Genomic DNA, 12,768 nt, shown 5'->3' with positions numbered 1-12,768 from the left:
GGAGCAGACCAGAAGAAAGCAAATAATGGCCAAACAGAAAAGAGTCAAGAAGCAAGAATTCAAAGAAATGAGGAGTCTTAGGAACCTCCAGGACATCTTTAAACACTCCAACAGCCAAATTATAGGGGTACCAGAAGGGGGAAAGGCACAGCCACCAGTGGAAAACTTATTTCAACAAATAATAAAGGAGAATTTCCCCAAGCTGGCAAAGGAAATAGACTTCCAGGAAATCCAGGAAGCTCAGAGAGTCCCAAAGAAGTTGGACCCAAGAAGGAACACACCAAGGCACATCATAATTACATTAGCCAAAATTAAAATGAAGGAGAGAATCCTAGAAGCAGCAAGAGCTAAGGGGACAATCACCTACAAAGGAGTCCCCATCAGACTGTCAGCTGATTTCTCAAAAGAGACCTTACAGGCAAGAAGGGGCTGGAAAGAGGTATTCCAAGTCATGCATTCATTTTAAGCACCAATTTATTAAATGTTTTTTTGTGTGCCAAAATTTTTACTAAGCGCTGTATCAACATCATATTATTCATTAGAAAATAGTATATTTTCCCCCATTTTACTGATGTGAAAACCAAGGCAGAGACTTTGAATAACTTAGTCAATGTTATCATAGCTTTATCTTAATTATCCCTTTTCTTTTTATTATTATAGATTTCTCTCTCTTTAATGGATCATTTTCATGGTATTGAGATATATTTAAAAGTCTATCCTATTATAAACATTTAGACTCTAGCTATCATTCCCCCACCCCTGGCCTAGCAAAGAGTTATCTACATGAAAACTATTTCCTTATCTGTATGCACTGCACTCTATTTTTTGCACCTAGAATTCCTATTACATGATTCGACAATTTTCAGTCTTCAATGAACTTGACTTCCCAGGAGTACTCAGTACTATTAACCACTCTTTCTTGAAGCATTTTCTTTCCATGGCTGCTTGTTTTTTTTCCAGATTCATCTCTTTCTTTTTAAAAAAATTTTTAAAAAACTTTTATTTAGTTATTTTTCAAGTACAGTTTTTTGTCTATTTCTCCCATCCCAGCCCCTCCCCGCCCCATACTCAGATTCATCTCTTTCTTTTCTGACAGCTCTTTCTTTTACTGTCCCTAACTGACCTTTAAATATTATAGAACTCAAAGGTCTATCCAATGATTCCTTCTTTATATTCTCTTTCTCCAAGCTATCTCATCCATGCCTATGACTTCAATAACCAATTATAAGCCAATAAATACTAGATCAATAATTCTAACTGAGAGTTCTTTGAGCTTCAAAACTTTATATCCATGAACTTATTTGACATTTCCATTTAGATATCCCAAAGCATCTTAAAACTAAAGTTAGTCAAATCAAAATGCAATTAATTTGCCCTGGCTGGTGTGGCTCAGTGGATTGAGTACTTGCCTGTGAACCAAAGGGTTGCCAGTCAGGTTTAATTCCCAGTCAGGCCACATGCCTGGGTTGCAGGGCAGGTCCCCACTTGGGGGCCCACGAGAGGCAACCACACATCGGTGTTTCTCTCTCTCTCTTTCTCCTTTTCCCATCTCTCAAAAAAAAATAAATAAAATCTAAAAAAATGCAATTAATTCTGGTCCCATTTATGCATTCCCTAACTCAGGGACTGGTGCCCTTTTCTAATTAGCTGCAAATGCCAGTACTGTAGCAGTCATTACCCCATAGATCTCTGCTGCCACCACTCCCTAGTTCAAGCTACTATTGTCTCTTGCCTGGAATGTTTCAAACACCAGTTCACTGAATCCCCCATAATACTGAAACATCTTTCAATCATTTTTTCTTAATGCAGTCAGAATTATCTTTATACAGAAATTTGATCTTGCAAATTTAAGGATCTTTCCTCCTTAAAAATCTTCAATGACTTTCATTTGTTCTAGGACAAATTTCTGAGTGGTCTTGTTTTACCTACATCTCTAGGATAATTTTGTCACTCATACTGCATAGTTTTTTATGATAAAGCCAACTGCCTTTCTATAAATAGCATCATACTCTCATCTGCCTGAGGCCTACGTTCTTTCCTGGGTTATTTTCTATCCAGTTTTCAGATTTTACTACACTCAAAACACTGGCATAGCTTCCTGAATTTTTTCTGGACTGATTTACCACTCACCATATGTAACTACATTATTTGTAAGATTGTTTGACTAATATCTTTCTCTACCATTACACTATAAGGGAGTGAGGATATGTGTTTTGCTGTCTGATTTAAACCAGTGCTTAACATTTTGCCTGGCATAAGTTAATGGTACAGAATAATGTACTGTTAAGTAAATTAGTAGCAAAGCCAATATTCAAAAGCAATATGCAGTATTTAAAACCATAGGCTCTTGTCCACTTTATTTTATTGTTCATTTTCCGGCTCGAAGCAATATTTCCTTCAAGTAATATTTTCATTCTACTCAACTTATAGTCATGAACTCTGTCCTCCTTCTGAGCTTGGAGTGATAAAGGAAAGAACTTCCTAACTAAAGCCCAAGGAATTGTAGGATAGAAATCTCTCTTTCCCTCCCTGCTTACAAAGGGAGTGTTGAGGTGCTGCCTTTGTTTTCCTCCTCCACAAAGTAAATTTTCCTTTTTCTCATCATATTTAGTCTCCTCTGGCTCATGGATCCCATTTTACTTCTTGGTACTTTTCAATAATTTTTAAAAATTACTAAATACTTTGAAAAATATTCATCCTAATTAAAACCTTTTATACATAGGTTTAAAACCTATATGACTTCTATAAAAAGTGATAAGCTGATTCAACGGATCAACTGATCAACTGTTTCAAATCAAACTGATTGAAACAATCAGTTGTTTCCACTGTGAGTTTATTTACTTAAATGATTTTGTGGAGCAATTATATTTGTGATTTGGCTTAGTTGTAGAACATAGCATCTAACCTCTCAGATAGATACAGTATTTGTTTATGCACATATGCATTTGTTCACGTGCATACACGGGGCTCCTGTTTACTTCTATGCCTTCAGGCTCTACTTAGGACCTTAAACTGTACTCGTGTTCTTAAAGTGAATTCAAGCCACTCCTGTATAGGTAGTTCTCCTGCATAAAGCCATTCTCCATGAAATTCTAAACTATCTCCCTTGGTAGTTAGAAGACAGAGTAATGCTATTCTTTTTTGGGGGGTTTGCACATGTGAAGTATATACTCTGATTGATATTTTTATTTCAATTTTCAATTTTGACATTATACAGATTTCATACTTTGACAGTTTTGCAAAGCAAATTTTAACATAAAAATAATACTTTAATTATCAGTAGACAGTGTTTAGGACAGTATATACTATAACTGATAGACATTTACTGTGCTTATAAAATAAAGTCATTTAATTGAAATAGCTAACTTGATCACCTTATATAGAAAACACATAATTAAAGTCTAACACTAAGAGAAGGGTCTTACTTGTAATTATTTTCAAAGTATTTTGCAGTATTTACATTGCCAGAAAATACAGATAAGCAAAAAAAATCTACAATTTATGTAGCACCATAAATAACAAATATCCATACCAATATGCCTTGCCTTATTTGTATCTATTGATGTATGTATGTATGCATATTAAATATAGAGTAATTTTTACAAAAACAATAATCAAAATACATTTATTAGGAACTTCAAAAGCAAAACCAAAAAATTCTTAGTTTTGTTATGGCAATTGAATTATCCACATAATTTTAAAAAGTTAAATAGTCCCAAAGAACTTGGACCCATGGAGGAACACACCAAGCCACATCATAATTACATTACCCAAGATTAAAATGAAGGAAAGAATTGTAGAAGCAGCAAGAGATAAAGAAACAGTTACCTACAAAGGAGTTCCCATCAGACTGTCAGCTGCTTTCTCAAAAGAGACCTTACAGGCAAGAAAATGTTGAAAGGAAGTATTCCAAGTCATGAAAGGCAAAGACCTACATCCAAGATTGCTCTATCCAGCAAAGCTTTCATTTAGAATGGAAGGGCAGATAAAGTGCTTCTCAGATAAGATCAAGTTAAAGGAGTTCATCATCACCAAGCCCTTATTACATGAAATGTTAAAAAGATTTATCTAAGGAATAGAAGATAAAAAATGCAAACAGTAAAATGACAGCAAACACACAATTATTAGCAACCACACCTAAAAGAAAAAAAAAAGCAAACTGAGCGAACAACTAAAACAGGAACAGAACCACAGAAATGAAATTTACATGGAGGGTTATCAACAGGAGAGTGGGAGGAGGAGAGAGGGAGAAAAGGTACAGAGAATAAGTAGCAGAGATGATAGGTAGAACATAGACAGAAGGAGGGCAAGAATAGTATGGGAAATGTAGAAGCTAAAGAACTTATATGTATGACCAATGGACATGAACTAAAGGGGGGAACGTGGGTGGGAGGGGTGAGCAGGGGGAGTGAAGGGGGAAAATGGGACAACTGTAATAGCATAATCAATAAAATATATTTTAAAATCCCACACACATTAAAAAGGCCACTGAACAAAGAAAAAAGTTAAATAGCATAGTATTTGACTGAATATACCCACTTCTATATCCTTTATTGTTGTAAAGTGTTTATATTCCTTTGTGTTATAAAGAACATGAATATCCATGAAGCAAAATCTTTGAGCTCTTCAACTTACTCTTTAAAAAAAATTATCTAAGAGACAAATTAGTAGTCAAAAGTTATGCACTGTTGTGAGTTTGGTTAATTCTTCCAGAGTTATGTTAAATTAGCTAACCAAAGAAATAAACAACTAATAAGCAAGTATAATTCAAATGCCTAGACTGAATTCAAAAGTACTTTATTGAGACACTACCATATGTCAAATTTCTAGAAGTATTTCAGATGATGTAGAGTATGTACAAAAAAAATCCTCTCTACTCTCAGTACAAGAATAATACAATACATAACAATGAAGTAAATAAGTGCTGCAGTATGTAGAAAAACAAACAAATATAAGTTTACAAAGAGAGTGTAATTAGAGCTCTCTGATTAGTTAGGAAAGATAATATAAAGGAAATAGTTTTTAAAGAAAAATAGTTTTTAAGATTTAGTGATTTGGGGAAAATCTTCCAAAATGGAAGAAATGTCATCAGTGAAGTAGTAATTAGAAATATGTTCAGAGCATACTAGAAAAAGAAGGCTCATGGGGAAGTAAAAACTATTGGTGATGTTGAAGACATGTTGTGTTAAGTCTAATCCTAGGCAGAGGATGTTGCATATCATCTCCATAGCAACTGAGAACCAGAATTTGTCCTTGAGCAAAGCAGGCGGAGATTATTAGACCAGCCTCTTGGAAGTTTGTCACCATGAAGCAATTAATTGATATAAAATGGCAAAATCAAGACCTACACAAAGGTGTTGGCAGTAGAAATGGCATAACTTCCATTAGAAATATATTTTTAAGAATTATGAAAAAACTTGTCATAGCTTAAACACTAAAAATAAAGAAGGAAGAGTCAAAAGGAACTTTAGTTTTTCTCTTCTGTGTATCTAAAAGAAATATGGTGCCTCTTATCACAAATGGGGAAGACTCAAGCTCCCTGAGGCCCATGCAACCTGAAACTAAACTACATGACATTCTTTAATTTTCTATTGGTAGCTGTTTGCTACTTGCCCCTTCAGGTCTTCTCTCCACCCATCCCTCTGTTCTGTACCTCAGAGGACTAATCTCTATAAATTGCATAAACCAGGTTCTCTTGACCTCTGCCTTCAGGATGGGTTTGAGAGATCATAGAAGAAGGTCAGAAGACATCTGTTGACTTGTCTTTCTCCATGAGAGATAGCAATTTGGCCCTAGGTATGTGGGCTTCCTTCGTCCACATTTCCTTAAACTTGCAGTCTTCCTCAAGTTCTGGTAGAGCTAAGAGTGGTAAGGGTTTCCCTCCTGTTTTTAGTCCCAGGTGTTTTCACTATCTGTTAGTTTCTCTTAACCTTTACAACTCTTTGTCACTCACTACCACTTTACAGGTGGAGCCATGGAATTCTGGCTGAGAGCTTGAATGAAGCTAGGGTGCCAGTGCCCTGAATTTTCTGAGTAGATTCCCCGATGATGTTCAATATACCTTGCGTCAAATTTTGAGTGATCTTAGTGAACAACCTCAAGAATAAGAAAGGAATGTAATATTTTTGATAGGAGTGCAGTACATATGGCAATAATTATGTTCAATTACATGTCAGTAATTAATCAGCAGAGTCAGAATGAAATTATACTTATTTTTATCCCTTCTAGGGAATATTCCTTTTAGAAAGAATCTCTCAAGTTTCAAAATGGGATACTATGTTATTTTTTTTATAGAGTGACAGCTAAGATTTGGCAAAAGAAACATAATTCACAACCACACTAGTATTTTGTTTTCAGCTAAAATTGTTATTAGAAAAGAAGCTCGTGTGTAGTAATATCAGATTGTGGAGCCAAAACCACAAGATACTAGGGTAAGGCTAGATGATGTTGAAAATAAGCATGGTGATCTTATTCTCTGAAAGTTGGATTGGTGAAATGATTTGTGTGCAGTGGTCTTACTAGTTTCACAGGCATACCGATGAGATTTCTCTTCCAGCATGAACAACGATTGTGAACCTCACTTGGAACTAGGCAAAGTCTCAGCTTGTATAAAAAATATACATGAAAACATACATATACTTATAGTACAAATAGGTTGGGAAATGAGATCAAGGTAAAGTAAATATTATTCAACCATTTTTATTAGAGTTACATAACTTGGTTTGATTTTTTTCTTCCTAGCAAATAATCTCATTAATCTATTCAATGAATATTTATTAACACCCAGGCTCTATCCTAGGCACAGAAAATATAAAAGCGAGGAAGCCCAATAATACCCTTGCATTTTCTGCACTTTAGAATCACTCAGGAAGGGCAAAAAAGTTCTAAATTACAGATAAGCCCCTGTTATGAAAAGAGTACATATGCTTATGAAAGATATAAAATTGTATCCACGAGTGCTCTGGCTATATAATAATCTACAATGAGGATAAAGCTTGTGTCCAGTACTCTGTTCTGGAGTCATGCTGCCTTGTTTCAGATTCCCACTATACCACCAATTAGTGAAGTGACTTCACGCAAGATACTTATCCTCTCTATTCCTCAGGCTCTTCATTCTTAAACTGGGATAAAAATGGAACCTACTTCATAACTGTGAACTATTACACAGACAGTTTGTAGAAAAATGCCTGATACAGAACACTTTTAGCTGTTTTTAATATTGACAAAAAATTTTTTCTCATATTCCAGAAACCTCAAAGATATTTGGGTCCCAAATTTTGCTAATCCCCAAATGATGAGGTGATTAGTAAAGGTTCTACATATATCTGCTAGTATTATCATCTAGTAGAGTAAATGGGAAGATAAACTAATTAGAAACGTTGAAGTCAAATTTTACTATCATGTTTGCAAGCCTAGGGGATTAATCAAAACAAATAAGCCTCTAATTAATATATATAATATATTATAGTTATCTATGTATAATACATTATATATAGTAATATATATTATATATAGTACTATGTACCATAATGCAATGATGTTGATGATGATTGCTAACATTTCTTGACTATTACTTTGTTAAATAAATGAGTATGCCATTTATATTATTAACTTGCTCAATGACACTGTGACATAGGTATTTCTGATTTTATGGATAAGGAAAATGAAGCTCCGGGAGCACCTAGCAAAGGGCCTGGCATTGTAAATTACCAACACATATTTGTCTGAACAAAAAAAATAAAAATAAAGAGAGAGAGAATAAATGAATGCAAGCTGCTTTAAGGATTTTATCATTAATTATTAACCCAATTTATGTTCCCATTTCTAATCAATTACTGCTATATAAAACAGTTCAACATTTTATAAATAGTTACCAGGTTTCTTCTTAGCCTCTGAAATTATTTATTCTAATAACTGGGGTGTTACCAGGAAGACAAGAGAAGGGAACACTTGCAAATTGGTATAATTTTAGAATTTACCAAAGTAATTATGATGTGAAACTATTTGGGGAAGACTAACCTAAACATTGGGGAAGACTAGAGAAAATGGTATGATATTTATAAAGCTGTGTGCACTGCAGAAGGTACTGTTTTTCTCAGCTAATAAAACACACAAACATGAGTAATATACATAATATAGTCCAACTGTTATTTAAATTAAAAATGATAAACATAATAGCATGAAGTTATTTTATAATCACTGAATATATAAAAAGAAATAAATTCTCTACAGCGATGTCTTATTTTGCTGCATTTTATTATAAACAGAGACTTACACTTGAAAAGCATTGTCATTATGGGTTCATTTTAATTTAAAAACAATATTTGTGTAATATTACATATGTTCAGACCCTAGGAAGCTAACAGGATGCTATTAATTGTGATGGAGAAAAGTATGTGCAGTGTTTGGCTGTAATCATTTAAAAGCTTTTAACCCTTTCTTTTCAGACCCAAGGATCCTGTACCCCAGGTGAACTCTCCCTCTGGACAAAAGTATGTGAAATTTTTCCTGGACAGAGTCCTTCTGTACTACATTCTCCTTGGGAACATACTCATTAACATTCTAGCTACATTTAAGTCATTTCTTTTTGGCTACATGTTTTTAATTAATTAATTTATTTATTTATTTATTTATTAATTTATTTATTTTTAGAGAGAGGGGAAGGGAAGGAAAAAGAGTGGGAGAGAAACATCAATGTGTGGTTGACTCCTATGTGTCTCCTACTGGGGACCCAGCCTGCAACCCAGGAATGTGCCCTGATTGGAAATGGAACCAGTGACCCTTTGTTTCACACACCTGTGCTCAATCCACTGAACTACACCAGCCAGGGCATTGCTACATGTTTTTGATTCACTGGAAAATGAAAAAATTCCTTGATTGCAGAGGAAAAAACAAATCAGAAATATGGGAAGACATTATTTTAAAACCAAAATCCTATAATCATGCTCTTAAAATTTATACAGAACTTAGAAGACCCTTTTCAGTCAGATTTCTCTAATGTTTATACCCCTCTGTAATACCGAAGGCATTCAGAATTTGTTCAAGCAAACCCTTTCTACCTTTCTTAATGCTACTCATGCCATTTTTGAAAGACTGTAATTGGGAAAAAAACATTCAAATATTAATACAAAAGCCATATCTCAAAAATTTCTACTCCATGTCCTTCTCTTCAGAGTGAAATTCCCCCTTTTCTATCTTTTTATAAAATGTTATTCAAGTACAGTTTTCTGCCTCTCCCCCCACCCCTTCCCACCACCCCATTTCTCCCCACCTCCCTCCCCTATTTCCACCCCCCTTTGTTATTATCCACGTGTCCTTTATAATTGTTCCTGTAACCCTTTGCTCTTTCCCCCATTATCCCCTTTCCCTTTCCCCTCTGATCACTGTCAGCCTGTTTTCAATTCCAGTGTCTTTGGCTATACTCTGCTTGCTTGTTTGTTTAGTTGATTAGGTTCCTGTTAATAGTGAGATCCACTATGAAAAACAGTATCAAATTTCCTCAGAAAACTAAAAATGGAACTACCTTTTGACCCAGCAATTCCACTGTTAGGATTATATCCTAAGAACCTTGAAACACCAATCGAAAAGAACCTATGCACCCCAATGTTCATAGCAGCACAATTTACAATAGCCAAGTGTTGGAAGCAGCCTAGGTGCCCATCAGTAGATGGATGGATAAAAAAACTATGGTACATTTACACAATGGAATTCTATGCAGCAGAAAGAAAGAAGGAGCTTCTACCCTTTACAACAACATGGACGGAATTGGAGAGCATTATGCTAAGCAAAATAAGTCAGGCGGTGAAAGACAAATACCCCATTTCTATCTTGAATTATCCCAGCTGGCTTCTACTGAGCCAGCACTTACTATACATGGTACATTTTAATCTTCTGAAAAATCCTGTATGGAGGGCAGTTATAACTACCCATTTTACAGAAGGAGTAATGAAGCATAAATAAGTCGGTTAGCTGCAACTGGTAAAGTACAGAGATACAATTTGACTCAAGCTCCACTTCCTGTTCTTTATGTAATGGAAACCTATTATACAATGTGATTTATTGATTGATTCACTGATTTGTTTTATCATCAACCATATATTTAATACATTTTATGTGTTGAGGATGCCACATGCTTAGAAAAACAGTGAAATGTTATTTTATTATTGGTTATCCTTGGGTAGCCAGGTCATATATAGTTTTTATTTTGCTAAATTTTTTCTATCTTTAAAAATTTAAATAATGACTTCCGCCAAGATGGAGACGTAGGTGGAGGAACCACCTTGCCTCTGTGCACAACCAAATCTAAGAACAACTATTTTTAACAGCAGTCACAACCAAGCCACACGGAAAATCGACAATACGGAGTCCAAAGGACAACTAGATACTCAGCTGGACCCGTACGAGGAGCGAAGCCAGCAGCAGAGCAGGTTAGCAAGAAAAAATTCCCCGGTGGTGCGCGGTGCGCGTGCAAGCAGCCGAAGGTGCTGATCGCTAGCTAGCTACCGGAGCGCACTGGGAAGAGGCGCGGCGGGTCGGTCCGTCGGTCGCACATTTACGTGCGGAGAAACCAGTGAGGAGGGAAAACCGCGCGGTGCAGCAGGCTCGCACAATTAGGATCGGATAAACAAGCCCTAGGCGTGTGAGTGACTGGATGCTCTGGGCTAGCGGAGAGGAACGCCAGTGCTCCCTCTCTGACCACGCCCCCACACACAGCGTCACAAACCAGCGACCTGGGTCGCCCCGTCCTGGTAAACAACTAAGGCTTCGCTCCGCTTACTTAACAGCACGAATAGACCAAAAATGGCTCTAGGACAACTCAGAGCCCCAGAACCGATAGATCTAAGCGATGAAGAAATAGCCAGTCTTTCAGATGCACAGTTCAAAACACTGGTTATCAGGATCCTTACAGAACTGGTTGATTTTAGTCACAAATTAGAGAAACATATGGAAGCTAAACTAATTGAAATGAATGGTAATACAAAGGAAACCAATAGTAATGGAAAGAAAATTGGGACTCAAATCAAGGGAGTGGACCAGAAGGAAGAAAAAAATGATCAAACAGAAAAGAATGAAGAAATAAGAATTCAGAAAAATGAGGAGAAGCTTAGGAACCTCCAGGACATCTTTAAACACTCCAACATCCGAATTATAGGGGTACCAGAAGGGGGAAAAGCACAGCCACCAGTGGAAAACTTATTTGAACAAATAATAAAGGAGAATTTCCCCAAGCTGGCAAAGGAAATAGACTTCCAAGAAATCCAGGAAGCTCAGAGAGTCCCAAGGAAGTTGGACCCAAGAAGGAACGCACCAAGGCACATCATCATTACATTAGCCAAGATTAAAATGAAGGAGAGAATCCTAGAAGCAGCAAGAGCTAAGGGGACAGTCACCTACAAAGGAGTCCCCATCAGACTGTCAGCTGATTTCTCAAAAGAGACCTTACAGGCAAGGAGGGGCTGGAAAGAGGTATTCCAAGTCATGAAAACCAAAGATCTACAACCAAGATTGCTCTACCCAGCAAAGTTTTCATTTAGAATGGAAGGACAGATAAAGTGCTTCTCAGATAAGACCAAATTCAAGGAGTTCATCATCACCAAGCCCTTATTATATGAAATGTTAAAGGGACTTACCTAAGAAAAAGAAGATAAAAAAGATGAACAGTGAAAGGACAGCAAACTCACAGTTATTAAGAACCACACCTAAAACAAAAGCAAACTAAGAGGACAGCTAGATCAGGAGCAGAACCATAGAAATGAAGGTCTCATGGAGGGTTAGCAACAGGGGAGTGGGAGGAGGGGAAGGGGGGAGAAGGTACAGAAAATAAGCAGCATAGACAGTAGATAGAAAATAGACAGGGGGGAGGGTAAGAATAGTATGGGAAATACAGAATCTAAAGAATTTGAGACACGTGTTCATGAACTAAAGGGGGAAATGGTGGGGGAGGGGTATGCAGGGTGGAGGGGAATGGAGGGGGGGAATAGAGCAAATGTAATGGCATAATCAATAAAAAAAGTTTTAAAAAAAAGAGAAATCAGATCAAATTTAAAAAAAGAATGGATGACAGTGGCTATCCTTGGAGGGTGAAATTATGGAGAACGTTTAACTTTTTATATTTATGTAATTTTGAACCTTGACTACTGTACGTATACTAATTTAAAAAAATTTAAATAATGAGCATATATTACTTGTTATACTAATAAAAACATACAAATATATTTTTCTACTCTCAGTAGGAGGACATCAGTGTCACATTCATGTCCTGGAACCCCAGGACAGAGTATCTATGGCAAGGTTAATACCATATGATTTCACTCATATGTAGAATCTAATGAACAAACTGAACTAATAAGCAAAACATTTACAGACCCGCAGATAGAGATCAGGATGACAGCTAAGGAGAGGGTGGTTAGGGAGTAGAGGAAGTGAGAAAAGGACTCATGGACATGGACAACAGTGGGATGATTACGGTAGGTGGAGTATAAGGAGACTCAATGGTAATGGAAAAAAACAATAAATGTTTTTAAAAAGATTTCTTATATGGAAAAAATGAGTTCATTAGCTAACCTTTCTCAATCAATTACTGGGCACTGACCTTGTATTTTGTGTTCAATAACCTATGCCGTTTTACAACATTTTTTATTTCTCAACTAGAAAATGGAAGGTCAAGGTTAGAAGTGAAGTCTATGGCAGTAGGAGAGAAAACACCAAAGAAAAAGTGTTTGGAATTTATGTCTCATTATGAAATATGAAGAGCAAAAAGTCATAGCT

At 36.1% G+C, this 12,768-nt stretch overlaps 1 protein-coding gene across 1 annotated transcript in view; it reads right to left on the bottom strand.

Moving 5' to 3' along the window:
- Positions 1 to 12,768, bottom strand: part of ARHGAP24 (Rho GTPase activating protein 24) — a 513,936-nt gene that overhangs the window by 283,668 nt on the left and 217,500 nt on the right. The window lies entirely within an intron of this gene.

This window comes from Artibeus jamaicensis, unplaced genomic scaffold (assembly GCF_021234435.1).
Source record: "Artibeus jamaicensis isolate MK-2021 breed Jamaican fruit bat unplaced genomic scaffold, CSHL_Jam_final contig_452, whole genome shotgun sequence".
In the NCBI taxonomy this organism is placed as follows: Eukaryota; Metazoa; Chordata; class Mammalia; order Chiroptera; family Phyllostomidae; genus Artibeus; species Artibeus jamaicensis.
Note: the sequence above shows the minus strand (reverse complement) of the source record. Positions and strands in the feature narration are given on the sequence as shown.